At 36.2% G+C, this 19,602-nt stretch overlaps 2 long non-coding RNA genes across 4 annotated transcripts in view; both read left to right on the forward strand.

The window, feature by feature from the left end:
* The window catches only part of LOC146403906 (uncharacterized), a 62,283-nt gene that overhangs the window by 26,178 nt on the left and 16,503 nt on the right, over positions 1-19,602 (forward strand). The window lies entirely within an intron of this gene.
* LOC146403907 (uncharacterized) lies at positions 1,386-8,898 on the forward strand. The gene is made up of 2 exons (XR_014843887.1): positions 1,386-3,125; positions 3,426-8,898. It is a non-coding gene; the product is annotated as an uncharacterized LOC146403907 (long non-coding RNA).

Here is a 19,602-nt window from a genome sequence, read left to right on the forward strand (position 1 = left end):
GATTTACAATGTTGTGATAATTTCTGGTGTACATAATGCTTCAGTTATACATATATGCATATCTACTTTTTTCAGATTCTTTCCCCATATAGGTTATTACAAAATATTGGGTAAAGTTCTCTGCACTATACAGCAGGTCCCCATTGGCCATCCGTTCCATATACAATAGTGTGCATATGCCAATACCAGACCCCCAGTCCATCTGTCCCCTTTAGTAACCATAAGTTTGTTTTTGAAGTCTATGAGTCTGTTTCTGTTTTATAAATAAGTTCATTTGTATCATTTTTTAGGATCCCACATATAAGTAATGTCATATGATGTTTATCACCAGTGATCAGTCTTAAAAATGCAATGGCTGATGCTAATTACCCACAATTAAACAGTTTTCATAGAAGTCTTCTGAGTTTGATGTCAGGGACCCACTACCATTCAAGCGTCTCAAGAGTTAAATCCATCTCATGAACATGTAACTGTTGCCAAGTCCCAAGATGTCCACTAGAATAAACCATCTGCATACAGCAAAAGAATTTGGAGTTGCCCATCTTGGCATGAGGGGAAGATTGACTTAGCTGCTATGTATGATCCCAAACTCTCTGTTTTCCATAATGTCTTATCACCTTATTTGAGTCTATCTCCCAATTACTTCAACTGTCTTGCCCAGCACTTTGCTTAGCAGCCCAGCTCTGCAGTTTTAGCCAGATCTAGTCTTGCCATATATAGAGTGGGACTTTTTAAATGACAGTAAACAGTCATCCTTCCTGCCAGAAGATGTAATAAGTTTACTGAGCTGTGTAGGCATTTCTATTACACTACTCCACTGAAACAACCTTCACTGTTGTCTGAGATTCTGCAATCTTGATGTCTCTTTGGTCTAACTGGGTTATCAGCCAAGCACTGAGCAAGACTCAAAGTTAACAATCACCCACAGCCTAGCATCACTACATTAATCCCTTTATAATGTAATCATAGTAGTCGTTCTATCAATATAAGCTCAAGTGTCAGCTGGTAATTTTGATGATATAAATATGTACTTACAACCATGAACTGTCATTAATAACACAAACTTTCCTGAAATGTTCAGAAATTCAGCAGCAGATGAGATATCAGTCTTGTCATATCTATATTTCTTTAGTGCTGCTCAAATCATCTTGAATTGGTCATTATTGCCCAAAGAGAGATGAGTGTGTGTGTGTGTGTGTGTGTGTGTGTGAGAGAGAGAGAGAGAGAGAGAGAGAAATATTACTTTTACTCAAAAATCTAATATTAATGAGAAACCACGTTGAAAAAACAGGGTTGAAAATACACAGAGCAAGGATGTCAATGATACAAAGGCATAAAAATCTAATGGAAGGTACTGAAGTCATATACTTCATAGCAGAAGGCAAGCAGACTCTTAGTACAAGCAAAAATTACTTGGCTCTTATAGAAAACTTGTGTATATCATTGCAAGTTTCATTTAAGTGAAAGGTCATTTACAAAAGAGTAACCTTCATTAAATGTATATAAAATTGACTTTTATAAGAGTACTTTTTTTCATTTTTCTTTTTAAATGTATGTAGGATTAGCAGTGTGTAAAGAAGCGAATCCTTATTCAGGAATCTTGTTCATTTGACTATTCCTAAGAGAACTGATAACAACAAAGGTCTGAAAGAGTCACTGCAATAAAAGCTTTGGTAGAACCACTTGAGCTAGTATTCCAATGTTTATAATCTGATTTTGGGGGCTCCATTTACCACAGAAGAGATTAAAGGCTTCAATTCATCTCCTTCCTGCAGCATGCCTCATGGGGAGAATATGTGGTCCCTGGTGATGTTTAAATAGTTCTCCAGCTGGTGGGTTTCTAAAGGTGTTTCTCAACCTTTTTATAACCTCTGCCCCTCTTTGATAAAGAAAAATCCTCATGTTTCTCTGCAAATTATGTTATGCCCTGCCTGCAAAAGTGGAAGACCAAGATGGGTGAGGAGAGGGGGAGGGATGCTTGCTCCATTTACTTTCTGTGTTCTGAGTTTTTCTACCAGGTGAGAAGATTATATCAAGCTTTTATTTTTTCCTGTAGCTTTTCAAAAATCTTTTATTGTCTGCTTGTTTTTTAGCTTTTTTTTTTTTGGTAAGGGCTGCACCCACAGCATATGGAGGTTCCCAGGCTTCTAGGGGTCCAGTTGGAGCTGTAGCTGCCAGCCTACACCACAGCCACAGAATGCCAGATCTGAGCCATGTCTGAGATCTACACCACAGCTCACAGCAGCATCAGATCCTTAACGTACTCAGTGGGGCCAGGGATCGAACCTGCATCCTCGTGGATCCTAGTCAGGTTTGTTAACTGCTGAGCCATGAAGGGAACTCTGACTTGTTTTTTAGATACTAAAAATGTAATATTGAACATGTTTTATTCAAACTCTGTGTCTTCCAGTTTTTGGTTCTATTAACCCTCTCTAGATATGGAAGACAGTAGCAGGTGGCTCTGACAAATGCAAAAAACAGTTTCTCAAATGCTAAAAATAAACTAAAATTTTGGAGCACAGGATATGTTTTTAGCATCTTTGGCGATAAAAATATGGATTTGGCTTATGCATACTTCAAAATTAAATGTAGTTTTTAAACTACAGAACAAATGGTTTTGGGACAAGATGGGCAACAACTGACTTCATGGGACAAGGAAAACACTATTGTGTCATTTTTCTGCTTAAGAAGTGAGAATTCTTAGGGGGTATCTTTAAATTATTAACAGTCATCAGCAAGTAATACTCTGAAGGTCATTGTGCTTTCAACTCTTTTTTTATCTTCTTTAGTTGATACACTTTTCTATCATCTGATGGTACTACATCTAGATATCCTTTATCTTATAGTTTTTCAAAGTATCTCTAATTACTAGTGAAATCTACCTTTCATTCTAGCCCTAGATGTGGAATGTGGAAGGATAAATGTTGGCATAATGCATTTGATATCCTAGTTAACAGCAAAGATATTTAAGAAAATACAAGGACAAATAGAAATGATACATTTTTTAAGAATCAGTATTCTATGAATTCAAACATCTGGTATATGTTCTTCCACTTAAAACTGGGTAACAAAAAATAATGTCAGGTTGTATCAATGAAGTAATTCTATTTTTAGAAAATTTAAAGGCTAATCTTGGAGTTCCCGTCGTGGTGCAGTGGTTAACGAATCCGACTAGGAACCATGAGGTTGCGGGTTCGGTCCCTGCCCTTGCTCAGTGGGTTAACGATCCGGCGTTGCCGTGAGCTGTGGTGTAGGTTGCAGACGCGGCTCGGATCCTGCGTTGCTGTGCCTCTGGCGTAGGCCGGTGGCTACAGCTCCGATTCAACCCCTAGCCTGGGAACCTCCATATGCCGCGGGAGCGGCCCAAGAAATAGCAACAACAACAAAAGACAAAAAAGACAAAAGCCCAAAAAAAAAAAAAAAAGGCTAATCTTAAGCTGAATTATAAATTGAAATATTTAATTAATGAGTTGGTTCATAAATGCTCATTATTGTGAAGTAAATGTCAATTACATTTAATTAACTGAGTAGTCCTGTATATATTTTTAAATTAAATTTATTTAGCTTGCTAATATGGAAAATATTATTTTCAGTAGGATTTTCCCTGTTGAATTAGGGAAATAAGGAAAATGAGTAACAATTTAAAAATTATCTGCTGAGTTCCAAAGTTTGGATATGTATACAAACCAGATCCAGAGTCTTTTGATCCCTAAACTAGAAAACATTAGACGTCTGAAAGACAAGCTCTAGTCTTGGTTAGACAAACTCCAGTCCTGGTTGACCAGATAATATTTACACAGTGCTGGGTCAGTCTCTACCTCTGGGCCCTCAGTTTTCTCAGCAGTATAATAATGGATTTGAAGTGCTTATCTCTAATAGTCCTAGTTTTAAAAGTTTCAAGATTATCTTCCCTAAAAAAGGTAATAACATGGAAGACAACATGGAAGAAGAACCACACTGTTTAGAGGCATAGTTCCCTCAACTTTCTCTTCCTGGGTCGATATTCTTCTGCTTCTTTCCAGATAGGACTGTGTTTTTCTAAAGATATCTCTTTTCTCCCTTCTTCCTAATTCATTTCATTATGGGTCATGCTATTGGCATCTTCTTTAACACCTCACCACTGTGGATCCCATATCTAGGGCCTCAGAAGTATATTTGGCTCCCTTGAACATGTTAAAGCTCTTTGCACTGGAAAACTTTCTGAATTCTCTTCAGCAGCAGCAGTAACAGCACTAGCTCTCCAAGGACTCATTGAGAGGAGTTAATGTCACTTCCACATCATCTTCCATGACCTCATTAAGACTATCCAGTTGTACAAACCATGCAGTATTGGGATCTGGAGACATATCAAGTTCAAGACTAAGGAAATCAGGTCCAATCTCAAATTAGACTTCTTTCCACACACTGTTCATATCACTTCCCTCCATCATTTTTCAATATTTTCTCTTAACCTGTTAGTAGAAATGTGCCAAAATCCCTGACACAAGCCACTCTCAGCCTCAGTATCACTGATGAGCTATAAAGTGGGTATGGGTGTTGTATCCAGTCCATCTTCTATACACAATTACTTCTTGCTTCGTTGGATGCTATATGGGTTTGTGTTGGGTGGACATAACAAAATTGAGTGTTTGCTGCCAATGATTCAAAGTTTATTGAGTGACTGGGGCATTGCTCAGGAGCAGCAATGTTTTCTTTGAAAGGTCATTGTTCTCACAGTACCTATTAACAGCTAAGCAATAATCACAAATCAACCACTTACTGAATATCTCCAATATCCTCTGTCATCCTGTTTTAATACTGTAATACCAGCAAGTTTGATTTGCTATTAGCTCATTGATATTGGATAGTTTTCTATGTGATGCACAAGTTGGAGTTTTTATTTTAAATTCCCTATTGAGTATCCTCTAAGCAAGAAAGTTAAGTGGTCTGCATGGTTGCCTTAAAGCCAAATACAGTCTTTTATTTTTTATGTGCAATAAACATATAGGAAGGTATCTGTTTCCATGAGAGACTGGTTCCATCCTCTTTAAAAGCAAATTGCAGAGAGCATTCACCAATTTCTATTATGAACCTTAGAAGTTCTGGAAATTTCTCTACTGCTACCTAGTCTGTATTCACTCTCTATGCTGGAGTTTGGTGTTAGACGATTTTTTGTAATTCAAATCGGGTCAGTTAAATTATCCATGTCCGGCATTTAAAATTCCTTTTGTAAACACATAAACTGAATGCCTTATTTATTAATGCTCAGAGGTAGTGAGTGTAGTAGAAAGAGCACTGAGACAATCTTTCCAGATACAACATTATGACAGTGGGATGTATTATATGATGGTGGTGGTGGTGGTGGTGGTGGTGGTGTGTGTGTGTGTGTGTGTGAGCACACATATATACTCATAGGTGGAAGGATTTAAGGGGGTACTTATGTATCAAGCAAACAAGACTTTATAAAAACCCCACTTAAAATACTACATATTGACTTGGATGTGTTCCCAGCTGAGTTCTTGGACTCCTTCTGGGAGACTCTTCCTGATAAGTCAGTTGATTCCTCCTGATAGTCATTTTCATGACCCGTGTTAGAAGCCATTGCTTTGGTGAAGTGTTTCCTGACATTTCCAAACTCCAGGCTAAACTAACAGCTTTCTTTGTTCTTCGTGCATTTTATATACTTGCAATAAATACAATAGTGGGTGTTTACAAATATGTCTCTCCAGCTATACTGTGATTTATTTGAGGGTAGTAATTTTGTTTTATACTTTTTTCCCTTCTTTTTAGGGCCACACCTGTGGCATATAGAAGTTCCTGGGCTAGGGTTGAATTGGAGCTGTAGTTGCAGGCCTAAGCCACAGCCACAGCAACACTGGATCTGACCTACATCTGTGACCTACACCACAGCTCACAACAAGGAGAGATCTTTAACCCACTGATCCCTTTAACCCAGGGATCCAACCTACATCCTCATGGATACTAGTTGGGTTCTTAACCCAATAAGCCACAATAGAAACTCCTGGTTTATACTTTTTTTAATGCAAGAAGTGTAGTAAGTGAGGAAGAATTTGAACTCCCAAGCCACACCTGGTTTCAAATCAATTTCACCATTATGTTGTCTTGAACAAAGAACTCAAAGCTTAGACTCAGTTACTTTATGTGGAAAATAGGTATAGTAATGTCAAATTCCATAAGGCTGTTTGAGAAGTGCAAAAAGTCCTCATATAGTTAATTTCCTTGTATCTTACCTAAAGTCTAGTGCCTACCAAAAACTTAAGAAGCATTCAAACTTATCATGTCCTTTGACCTAGAATACCCTTATAGCCTAAAGTCTACTTTCTTCCAAAAGAAATCAGCTCCTTCTAAGTAATGGCAGCCAGACAAGGGCCTTGGCAATGGTCAGGCTTCATCATTGGGAATACTTAAGACCATTTAGAGAATCAACTATTAAGGAAGCTATAAAAAAGATAATCATCTTTATGTAGAAGGTTAATTCAGATAACCTTATTTGTTCAACAGACAGTTTTGCAATACTTGCTATATGCATGACAATTGGGCCAAATACTATAAAGATTATAATCTAGTAAATGCTAAAGACTTTTAAATGAAATACACTTTAAAAATACAGCTAAATAAAGTAAGTATAATGAAGGCAAGGAATAAAAGCTGAGATCCTGAATTTCTTTCCAAATGTAAACTACATGGTTCAATGTTTAAATTCCCAGGAAACTGAAAAATTCATCTGCAAACTGCAGATGGAAATTTCAAGGTCCTTTGTAAATCAGTTCAACCCTACTTATTTAATCTTGAGTTCTCTTTCTTCCTGACCTGCCTGTCTAGTCAGAGTTGTATCCCAGCAGCTCAGTCAGCATCCCTGTGTCTATAGAGATGTAGTTTCATTTACCTGGAAGATTTTCCATCCCACTACTTAAAATGTGGTTAATTATCCTGCCCAATTCCCACAATTATAAGATAAGCTGCTGAGACTAAATGGTCTGTAAGATTTCTGAGCTCTAAAATATTTTGATTCCTTGACCCTGCTAATGAAGGAGGACGGCAGAGTGTGCTCCCTACATTTTTACTTCTAAGTCTTATTTTCTATTCCTGGTTATCATGATGAACTGTTTTTAGCTTTTCCTGGTATCAGGGCTCCAAACAGAGGAAGCTGGAATGTGGGGCATGCATTACATGAAAAGTGAAATGTTTTGAAAGGGCTTTGAAGTGTTGAATAGGAATATTGTATTAAGAACATTCCACCAAATGGCAGAAGTCTGGAAACTGGACAAGCTGTGGATGTGCAGATGGTTATTACTAACCATCAGTCAAGTAGAGAACACAGCCTATGTGTACAGATCGATATGTTATGTGTCTTTATACATTGGGATGTACCAAGAAGTTGTCAGCAGTTGTTATCTCTGTATGTATTGCCTCCAAGAAGAATAGTTAAATTGTCCATATTACACAGCCTAGAAGTTTTAGTTTTGTCTGCATCAATGTGAATGAATCCATTTAAGATGTCTCATATGAGAGAGGATGCTTCCGTAAATGCAAATTGACATAAAATTTTAAGTTTGTTTGTAGGAGAGTTGAGGGCAGGGGAGACATAGAAAGATCTTCTATCTTTGTAGATCTTTTAAAAATCTTCTCTAGCCTAATAGCAGACAATCTACAAACTATAATAATCCACCATGTTCCACATCACCCCACAACACTTCACGATTAGAATAAAATCACTCTGCCCCTGTCAATGTTAATGTGAAAGAACAGCGGAGAGTCCTTTAGGCAGGTACAACCAACCATGAGTCCGTCAGCCATTTGAACTATTACAGGGAGGTGTTATTTTTTAGAGATAAGGAACAAAGAGGTCTTAATATCCGGCTCAGTCAGGGCAGGAAATTGCCTACTTCCTGAGCTAGAGTGGTAGAGCCTGTGGGATGGGAGCCAGATATTGAAGGGAGGAGGCATGTAAGCACTGGAGACCTTAGGATTTTATTGTCGGGCACATGGACTTTGTATCAGAATGTCAAGAACTCATTTTGTCTTGAGCACAGAAAGATGCTTGGCAAAGAATTAATTACACTAAAGCATTCTTATAAATGTCATGGCTGGACATTAATTTTCACTGAAGGATATTCATTCTCAGATGTTTATGCTTTTCATTCCTAAACCTCCTCAGATTGTGGTATGTGACAACATTTTAATTTTAAAGACTATCAATTACCCTGCTAATTCTAAATTCTACTATAAAAGTGTAAAGTACCAGGTTGACCTTACATCCCTTGTCCTAATTACATGTGTTTTTATAGGCCATCTATCCAACCCCAACAACACTAACAAACTAGTTTACAAAGCACTTAACATCTTCAGCCTTTTTTTTTTTTTTTGGTTCTCATTTGTAAATCAAGATTGTTGAAGTGCACATCTCAAATGTTTGGGTTCTGAAGAAAAGTGGCATAGATTCCATAAGTATAACACTGTATGGTGGAAAAAGGACATTTCAGAGATCCTGGAGACCCAAGTCCAAACCTCTGCACATCCAGTTATCAGATGTATGACACTGGGAACATTCGCTAATCTTGTCAAGCTAGTTTCAACATTTGTAACTTGAATAATACCTGAGTTATATGGTTGTTATACAATTAATGACATGGGGAATTAAAGCATCTGGCAGATTATATATTTAGTTGATATTTCTTTCCCTTCCTCCTCTTCTTCCAGTATCATGTAGACTTAAAAAAAAAAGGTTCAGATTGTAATGAAAGAAAAGAATATAAAGACTAATTTATAGGAAGATCTAATGGGAGCTTCAATTTTGACAAGCAAAAATAAGAAATTGGGGCATTCTACCCAGGGAGGAATGTAATTAAAAGTAAGATTACACAATGGAATACTACTCAGCCATAAAAAAGAACAAAATAATGCCATTTGAGTAACATGGATGGAACTAGAGACTCTCATCCTGAGTGAAGTAAGTCAAAGAGAAAGACAAATACTTTATCATATCCCTTATATCTGGAATCTAATACACAGCACAAATGAACCTTTCCACAGAAAAGAAAATCATGGACTTGGAAAATAGATTCGTGGTTGCCTAGGGGGAGGGGGAAGGAGTGGGATCGATTGGGAGCTAGGGGTTAATGGATGCAAAGTGTTGCTTTTGGAATGGATTAGCAATGAGATCCTGCTGTGTGGCACTGAGAACTATGTCTAGTCATTTATGATGGAGCATGATAATGGGAGAAAAAAGAATCTATACATGTATGTGTACCTGGGTCACCATGCTGTACAGTAGAAAAAAATTGTATTGGGGAAATAACAATAAAAAGATGGAAAAAAATATGATGGCTCTAATTAAAAGTGTATGTGGAGGTAAGTCTTCTGATGCTATTGAAATGTAGAATGCAGTGCCAGAGTTAAGGTATATATTTCATGTTTCTATGTCTTGACTCATAAATTAACTTTTACTCAGATGTTTGTATCTTGCACACAATATTCTCTCTTTTTTTTTTTTTTAAAGCATACCTTGGAGATCATCTTATCTGTACATAAAACTTCCTTTTCTTAATTTACTATTTGTAATATACCATTACAATTGTAGTATATACACTACAATTTATATAAACAGTACTCTAGTGATGGATATTCAGGTGGTTACCATACTTTGCTTTTTTAAACAAGGTTACCGAGAATAATCTTGTATATACATCACTTTACCGCATGTATAAGTAAATCTGTAGGATAGAGTCCTAAATGTGGATTTTCTGGTTAAAGGATGTGTGTAATTTCAATTAGTACAGACAAATGCCCTGCAAACAAGTTTTATTGATTTCGATGTACACCGTCTATGTATGAAACAGTTACCTTGAACTCTATTCCATATAGATTTATCATTCTTTTTTCTTTTTCTTTCTCTTTTTTAAATTTCAAATGTTTTTCTTTTTTTCCATTATAGCTGGTTTACAGTGTTCTATCAATTTTCTACTGTACAGCAAGGTGACCCAGTCACACATACATATATACATTCTTTTTTCTCACATTATTATGCTTCATCATAAATGACTAGATACATTTCCCAATGCTGTACAGCAGGATCTCATTGTTTATCTATTCCAAAGGCAATAGTTTGCATCTATTAACTCCAAATTCCCAGTCCATCCCACTCCTCCCTTTCCCCCTTGGTTATCATACTTTCTAAATTTGGCCAATCTTCTGATTTGAAGAACTTAGCATTTCTTAAACATCTTGTATTTAAGAGTTGTCTGTATCTCCTTTTCCAGTCACAGTTTGCTTATTTGGCTGCTGGATTATTGAGGTTTTCCTTATCGATTAGTGGACACTCTATATGTTGGAGACATTGGCTTTTTGTTTCTTATGCCAACATTTTCTCTCAATTCTTTTGTTTAATTTTTGCATTTATTGTGATTCTTACCATAGAAAATATTTTAAAAATCTTTTTAATATCAGTTTTTATGGCTTCTGGATTTTATTTATATTTAGAAAAAATTTCCTCACTTGAGAGAATAATTTTTTCATGGTTTCATCTGTTACTTTTATGATTTCATTTCTTACACTTAAATCTTAGATCAATTTCATATTTTTTCTGGGGAGAGATATGAATCCATATTTATTTATTTTTTTCAGGTGACTACTCAGATTTCTCATCACAAATTATTATATAATCCACATTTTCAATACCACCTTGAAGTTTTTCCTGTATATTTACTATACAACTGTATGTATTGGTATACACTTCTGAGTTTTGTTTCTTTCATAAGCTTGTCTGTCTACTCTTGTGCAAGACGTGAATTTTTAATTTTTATTAGATTTATAACAAGACTCAAAACCTGGTAAAATGATTTCCTTGTCTTACTTTAGTTTTTCAGAAAATTTCTAATTATCTTCACTTGCTTATTTTTCTAGATGATTTTTCGAGTCAATGACATGTCCCACACTACCCTCTTATACAAATACATCCAATGCATAAATTAACTTCAGTGACATTTACTTTGAAAATTTTTTTAATATTCCTTTCCAAGTGCACTCTATACTTTTCTTATAATCAAGTGTGTATGTGTGCATGTGTTTGTATATACATGTATGTGAATATCTGTGTTTGTATATTGTATGATTCTCAAAAGAATTTTAAAATTTATTCATATTGATATTTCTTCATTATTTCTTATACTTTCTTCATTATTAAGTATATTCTTAGGTTTTGTTGCTATTGCTTTCATAAATCTTTTTCTCCTATAGATCATCCAACTGGGTATTGTTTGTAATATAAATATTGTACATTAATCTTTCACCCAGCTACCTAATAAAGTTCTCTTATTGATGTAATACTTCTTAAAATTGATTTCCTTGTTTTCTCCAGGAATGTAATCATATCATCTGCAACTGATAATAATAATTTTACCTCCTTTTTTATATCCTAGTTTACTTCCTTTTAGAATTGTGTTGGCTAATATTTCCAGGACAATGTTAAATGAAGGTAGTGGTAATAAACATTTATGTTTCAACCATGTCTTTAGTAGAAATTTTTCTCTGGAACAATTTGAATATTAAAATGATCAATTTTTCTAAAGATTTGGCACAAATACCCCATTAAATCAGATGATGATTGAGATGCATACTTCTTTGCATTATAAAATAATTATCATTCTCATTTCATTAAGAATTTTAAATATCAAGAACATATAAATAGTTAACAAAAGGAAGAGATTAGATCATGTAGTGGAATCTTTTTTAATCAAAGCAATAAAAACAGAAAGCATGGCACAACTGACAGAATGAAAACCAAACAAGACTGGCTTCCATAAATATAAGTGGGTAATTTGCTTACTAAAAATTGCTTTTGATCACAATAAAAAATTCAACTCTGTTTTATACAAATACAACTCTGTTTTATTTTGTGCCTAAAATAGGTATCTTGAAAGAGTGGAATAGTTTATTTAAAAAAAACCCACTCAGGAGTTCCTGTCGTGGCTCAGTTGTTAATGAATGAGGTTACGGGTTCGATCCCTGGCCTTGCTGAGTGGGTTAAGGATCCGGCATTGCCTTGAGCATTGGTGTAGGCTGCAGACACGGCTCTGATCCTGCATTGCTGTGGCTCTGGCGTAGGCCGGTGGCTACAGCTCCAATTTGACCCCTAGCCTGGGAACCTCCATATGCCATGGGGAGCGGCCCAAGAAATGGCAAAAAAAAAAAAAAAAAAGACAAAACCCACTCAGATCTCTTTTAAATAGATAAAAAGATGTTTAACCTGACCCATACAGGAGAAATTTACAAGTCCCAATATTAAGATACACTTTTTCATCTACCAGATTGGCAAAAATCATGAAGTTTAATAGCAAAATAGTTTGTTGGTGAGGGTGAGTGAAACACTCATACATAATTAGTAAGCATGTGCATTATTTTTTGTAATGATTTTTTTCATTATAGCTGGTTTACAGTGTTCTGTTGATTTTCTACTGTACAGCAAAGTGACCCAGTTACACATACATATATACCTTCTTTTTCCTCATATTATCCTCCACCATATGTGACTACCTATTGTTCCCAGTGCTATATAGCAGGATCTCATTGCTTATCTATTCTAAAGGCAATAGTTTACATCTATTAACCCCAGATTCCCAGTCCATCCCACTCCCTCCCTCTCCTCTTGGCAATCTCAAGTCTGTTCTCGATGTCCATGAGTTTCTTTTCTGTGAGAAGGTTCATTTGTGCCATATATTAGACTCCAGATGTAAGTGATATCATATGGTGTTTGTTTTTCTCTTTCTGGCTTACTTCACTCAGGATGAGAGTCTCTAGTTCCATCCATGTTGCTGCAAATGACATTATTTTTTCTTTTTTTATGGCTGAGTAGTAGTCCATTGTGTATATATACCACATCTTCCTAATCCGACCATCTGTTTGATGGACATTTGGGTTGATGGACATTTCGGTTGTTTCCATGTTTTGGCTATTGTGAATAGTGATGCAATGAACATGTGGATGCATGTGTCTTTTTTAAGGAAAGTTTTGTCCAGATATATGCCCAAGAATGGAATTGCTAGATCACATGGTAGTTCTATGTATAGATTTCTAAGGTACCTCCATACTGTTCTCCATAGTGGTTGTACCAGCTTCCATTCCCACCAAGGGTGCAGGAGAGTTCCTTTTTCTCCACACTCCCTCCAGCAATCATTATTTGTGGATTTATTGATGATGGCCATTCTGTCTTGTGTGAGGTGGTATCTCATGGTAGTTTTGGTTTTCATTTCTCTAATAATCAGGGATGTGGAGCATTTTTTCATGTGCTTGATGGCCATCTGTACATCTTCCTTGGTGAATTGTCTATTCAGTTCTTTTGCCCAATTTCCCTTGGGTTGTTGGCTTTTTTGCTGTTGAGTTGTAGAAGTCGCTTGCATATTCTAGAGATTAAGCCCTTGTCAGTTGCATCATTTGAAACTATTTTCTCCCATTCTGTAAGTTGTCTTTTTGGTTTCTTTTTGGTTTCCTTTGCTGTGCAAAAGCTTGCCAGTTTGATTAGGTCCCATTGGTTTATTTTTGCTTTTATTTCTGTTGCTTTGGGAGACTGACCTGGAAAACATTTGTAAGGTTGATGTCAGAGAATGTTTTGCCGTGTTCTCCTCCAGGAGTTTGGTGGTATCTTGTCTTCTATTTAAGTCTTTCAGCCATTTTGAGTTTATTTTTGTGCATGGTGTGAGGGTGTGTTCTAGTTTCATTGCTTTGCATGTAGCTGTTCAGGTTTCCCAGCAACCCTTGCTGAAAAGGCTTTTTCCCATTTTATGTTCTTGCCTTCTTTATCAAAGATTAATTGACCATAGGTGTCAGGGTTTATTTCCAGGTTCTTTATTGTGGCCCATTGGTCTATCTGTCTGTTTTGGTACCAGGACCACACTGTCTTGATGACTGTGGCTTTGTAATATTGCCTGAAGTCTAGGAGAGTTATGCCTCCTGCTTGGTTTTTGTTCCTCTGGATTGCTTTGGCAATTCTGGGTCTTTTGTGGTTCCATATAAATTTTTGGATTGTTTCTTTTAGTTCTGCAAAAAATGTCATGGGCAATTTGATAGGGATTGCATTGAATGTGTCGATTGCTCTGGGTAGTATGGCCATTTTTACAATATTAATTCTTCCAACCCAGGAGCATGGAATATCCTTCCATTTCTTTACATCTTCTTTAATTTCCTTGATTAATGTTTTACAGTTCTTGGCATATAAGTCCTTTCCTTTACCTCTTGGTCAGGTGTATTCCCAGGTATTTGAATTTTTGGGGTGCAATTTTAAAAGGTATTGTGTTTTTGTATTCCTTTTCTACTATTTCATTGTTAGTACACAGAAATGCGACCGACTTCTGAATGTTAATCTTCTATCCTGCTACTTTGGTGAATGTGTTGATTAGTTCAAGCAGTTTTTGGGTTGAGTCCTTAGGGTTTTCTATATTTAGTATCATGTCATCTGCATTCAGAGAGAGTTTGACCTCTTCTCTTCCTATTCGGATGCCTTTTATTTCTTTTGTTTGTCTGATTGCTGTGGCTAGGACTTCCAGTAGTATGTTTTATAACAATAGTGAGAGTGGGCATCCCTGTCTTGTTCCAGATTTTAGTGGGAAGGCTTTCAGATTTTCTCCATTGAGTGTTATATTTGCTGTGGGTTTGTCATAAATGGCTTTGATTAGGTTAAGGTATGTTCCCTCTATACCTGCTTTGGTAAGAGTTTTTCTCGTGAATGGATGTTGGACTTTGTCAAATGCTTTTTTTCCGTCTATTTGAGATGATCATGTGGTTTTTGACTTTTCTTTTGTTAATGTGGTGTAAGACATTGATTGATTTGCGTATATTGAACCATCCTTGTGAACCTGGGCTGAATCCCACCTGGTCGTGGTATACGATCTTTTTGATATTTTGTTGGATTCAGTTGGCTAAAATTTTGTTGAGAATTTTTGTGTCTATAGTCATCAAAGATATTGGCCTATAGTTTTCTTTTTTGGTGGTAGCTTTGTCTGGTTTTGGAATTAGGGTGATGGTGGCATCATAGAATGTCTTTGGGAGTGTTCCTTCTTCAACCTTTCGAAAAAGTTTAGGGAGGATGGGTATACGTTCTTCTTTCAATGTTTGGTAGAATTCGTCTCTGAAGCCATCTGGCCCTGGACTTTTATTTGTAGGGAGTGTTTTTATGACATATTCAATTTCATTTCTAGTGATCGGTCTGTTCAATTGATCTATTTCTTCTTGATTCAGTTTGGGCAGGCTGTAAATCTCTAGAAAGTTGTCCATTTCTTCTAGGTTGTCAAATTTGTTGGCATGTAATTGTTCATAGTATTCTCTCATGGTTTTTTGTATTTCTGTAGTATTCGTTGTAACTTCTCCTTTTTTATTTCTTATTTTGTTATCTGGGTTTTTTCTCTCCTCTTCCTGGTGAGTCTAGCCAGAGGTTTGTCAATTTTGTTTACCTTTTCAAAGAACCAGCTCTTGGTTTGATTGCTTTTTTTCTATTGTTTTTTGAATTTCTATTTTATTGATTTCCTCTCTGATCTTTATGCTTTCCTTCCTTCTGCTGACTTTAGGTTTTTCTTGTTCTTTTTCTAATTCATTTAGGTGGTGGGTTAAGTTGTCAATTTGAGATTTTTCTTCTTTTTTGAGGAAGCCCTGTGTGGCTGTGAACTTCCCTCTGAGCACTGCTTTTGCAGCATCCCATAGATTTTGACTGTTTGTGTCATCACATAAGTTTTTAAGTTTAAAAAGCAAGAATAGCATATTATAATTTAGGGTTAAAATATGAAAAAATATTATGTATGTCTACATATACATGCACACAGAGCCACACGTACATGTGTGTATATATATATATATATATATATATATATATATATATGCCTGTAGATACACTGATTATTTATATAAGGACAGTGAAGAACTTTTTAGAGTGATTGGTTTTGTGGAGAACAGAATGTCTGGGTAGAGAAACACAGGTAGAATGGAATTCAAGGAGTCACCTTGAGCATATAAATCAGTAAAGCTTATAATCATTCTAAGTGAATATTTTGTGTTACAATAATTATTGGATTTTTAAAGTAGACATAAATATAGATAATGCTAAATTCTTACCTGGTAGTATGATTTTGGAGGAAATTGAAATGTACTAATCTCATTGTCTTTGGGGAAACAAATTCTAATACTAATTCTTCATCCCTTTTTTAAGCAAGATATAATTATTAGAGTAAAATTCATATGGTTGTGGCTAAAATAATCAAGTTTATAGTAAAAGTAAAGGAAACAGTGAAATGTGATGTAGCTCATGGAGTTAGGAAAGGAGGAAGAAGAGCAAAACTCTTGACAAGCAGATAACAACAACACAAATTTTCATTAAAATTCACCATGTCTATAATATATAAATGCAAGTGAAAGAATTCATTCATCTGACAAGAATCTTTTAATAATGTTATTTACAAAATTAAGTTAAATGACATATGTCTGAAAAAAAAGAGATAAAGGTACACCAAGCAAAGTTAACTAATTAACAGACTAATTAACTAATTAATACCTGACTTAGATCAAATAAAATTTAAAGCAGCATGTAATTCTGTATTTTCCAGATTTCTTTTTAAAATAAATTATTCAATCTATCATCTCTCAATGTATCTAAATATTTCTTAAACACATTTTTTCCTTTTAACCAGAGATGTATACTTGGAGAAGAGTCATATTTTTTTTAACTTAAAAAAAAAAAAAAACTTTGGGAATTCCCATCATGGCTCAGTGGAAAGGAATCTGACTAGCATCTATGAGGACACAGGTTCAATCTCTGGCCTCGCTCAGTGGGTTAAGGATCAGGTGTTGCCACGAGCTGCAGTGTGGGTCACAGGTGAAGCTCTGATCCCGCATTGCTGTGGCTGTGGCATAGGCCAGCAGCTGCAACTCCAACTTGACCCTTAGCCTGGGAACCTGTGCCACAGGTACAGCCCTAAAAAGACAAAAGCCAGGAAAAAAAAATCAAAATATTTATTTATAAACTAATTTTCTCTTTAGGAGGGCATCCCATATACGTTTAGGGGTTTATATTTTTGTAAACTTAAGTCATTTACCATTTTTTTCTTCCCTTTTTTGGATTAAGGAGAATCTTTGTAATTTTTTAAGAGCCCCTGTTTCTATGCAAGCCTCCTCTCCTGCTTCTTTCCCAGGGAGCTGCTCCTCTTTCCTGGTGCTTTTCTTACTTTGTTTTTACTGAAAAATGTTCACTGAGAATATGACGTGCAATGATATGGGGGTTTTTCCTTTCAAGGTTAAGACAATGTTTTCTGCTTAATTTATGTGCTCTGTGTGTGTGTTATTTCAAGAATTAAATTGCCCTATAGCATAAGGAAATAGTTTTCAACGACACCTAGTTTCTTTCAGTGTCACCTAGGTGACAGCTTAAATCTCTGGAACCCCAAGATAGAAGCAGTTAGGAAGTCCCAATTTATTTAGATAACTACAAGTCAGTTCCAATTTTGAGTGCCTATAGTGAACTAAGTATTGGGAGATTCAGAGGTAACTCAGGTGTAATCCTCTAAGGAGCCCAAAGCAAATCAGTCTCACTGATCACTTAGTGTTTCAATACATAGTGGAAGCAAAAAGGAAGATGGAATACTGACCATGTTCAAAATAATCCTGGACTTGTTTCCTGAAATGGAGACAATTCCCCCAGTGAAAGACAGTGACAAAAACGTATCTTTTTGACTTTTTAAGTTTAAATGACCTAATACTCAAAGGATTAAACCAAGTTTCCAGCGCTCCTTTCCTGTCTTGTACTTTCTATTCTTGTTTAATTATAAATAGTAATAGCAACAATAACCCTACAATTGAATTAAGGCCAAACTCTTTAAGCCATTATTTTATTTGTAAATGTTTTCTAAATTCCTTCTCATGCAATCACTCTGCAGTCAGCAATTGAGTTTCTGTCTAAGGGAAAACTTCAAATGAACAATAGCAGAAAAATACCATAGAGAAGACTGAAACGAAAATAGTCTATTGTAGGGGTTGTTGCTTTTTTCCTTAATTAAAAAAATGCAACCCACAGAAAAATGGGAATATGAAGATTTCACCATTATCTTGGTTTAGTCAACTAAAGGAGAGCATGATCAGAAGCTGAATAGGATTTCAGTTGTTTGTGTTTACATTTAAGAAAGATATTTGGTCTGTAAGAGGACTTTTTATGGAAGGTAGAGGATGTAAGCTTAATAAGACCAAGGTGGCTTTAGATAACCAGGAATATGAACACTAAATTCCATTTAGAAAATACAGGTATGCATGGGTGAAGAGTTCTTCCCCAAAGCTGCATCTCCAGATTTAGGTGTGCTATAAGATAAAGGGAGAGAGGAGAGACCAGGAGAGACATGGAGAGACATGAGGCTGCCCTAGAACTGGTCCCCATCTACCAGGTCCCTCTCAGCCGGGAGAGATGTGGACTGCCCTGGAACCTGTCCCCTCTACCAGTGGAGGATTTGGGGAGGGTATTGGGTAATGGAATTGTCTCCGTTTGGTACTTTCCTTGCTATACCACTAAACATCCTGTGTCTTGGGAAATCCTTTGGTCCCAGGCAAACAGGGACTGGCACCGTGCCTAAGGGCAGTCTGCACAGCAGGGTCTGCGACAGGTCCCCTGTTCCCCATAGGCTGGAGGAACCTAAGCAACATTCAGCTCTTGCAGCTTGGTTGTGATAGACTGATCAGAGGGTGACCAGAAAAGTTCACTTCCACCTGATCATAAGCCTCACTAAGCAGTAGTTTTAAAGGATTTTACCCATTTAATGTTATTAAATTATTGATGTAAATTTGTTTTTACTATTTCTCATCCTTCTAATGCTTGTAATGATTTCTCCCATTTTACTTTGAAATTGGATGGTCCTTTCCTCTCTCCTCCTAACCTTTCCCCTCCCTTCCCAACTGTCTCTCTCTTCTCTGCTCCTTCTCTCTGTCCCATTTTGTTTTTTTAAATCAAATTTCCTAGGGATTATTCAGGATTCTGTGTTCTCAAAATGGACTGACACTTTTAATTTTTTCTTTCTTTCTTCCTTTTTTTTTTTTTTTTTTTTTTTTTTTGTCTTTTTGCCTTTTCTAGGGCCGCTTCCCACGGCATATGGAGGTTCCCAGGCTAGGGGTTGAATTGGAGCTGGAGCCACCTGCCTATGCCAGAACCACAGCAACACGGGATTCGAGCCGCGTCTGCACACCACAGCTCACGGCAACGCCAGATCCTTAACCGACTGAGCAGGGCCAGGGATCCAACCTGCAACCTCATGGTTCCTAGTTGAATTCGTTAACCACTGTACCACGACGGGAACTCCCGACCCTTTTAATATTTTGAAATATCCCTCTTTATCTCTCTTAACTCTTCTTACCTTAAAGTCTACTTTGATATCAGTAGAATCGTGCTAATTCTCTTGGTTAGCACTTGCTTGGTATATCTCTTTTTGATCCATTTGCTTTTTAAGCATTGTGTATTTTTATACTTATGGTATATTTCTTATAAGCAGCCATAATTATATATTTTAAAAAAATCCAATATAAACATCTGGAGTGTTTCATTCATTTATATATAATGCAATTATGATACAGCTGGGTTTAAGTCTACCA

This window comes from Sus scrofa, chromosome 4 (genome assembly GCF_054392235.1).
Source record: "Sus scrofa isolate SSC_HxYL_T2T_F1_AM1 chromosome 4, Sscrofa_HxYL_maternal_Yorkshire_Landrace_v2.0, whole genome shotgun sequence".
In the NCBI taxonomy this organism is placed as follows: Eukaryota; Metazoa; Chordata; class Mammalia; order Artiodactyla; family Suidae; genus Sus; species Sus scrofa.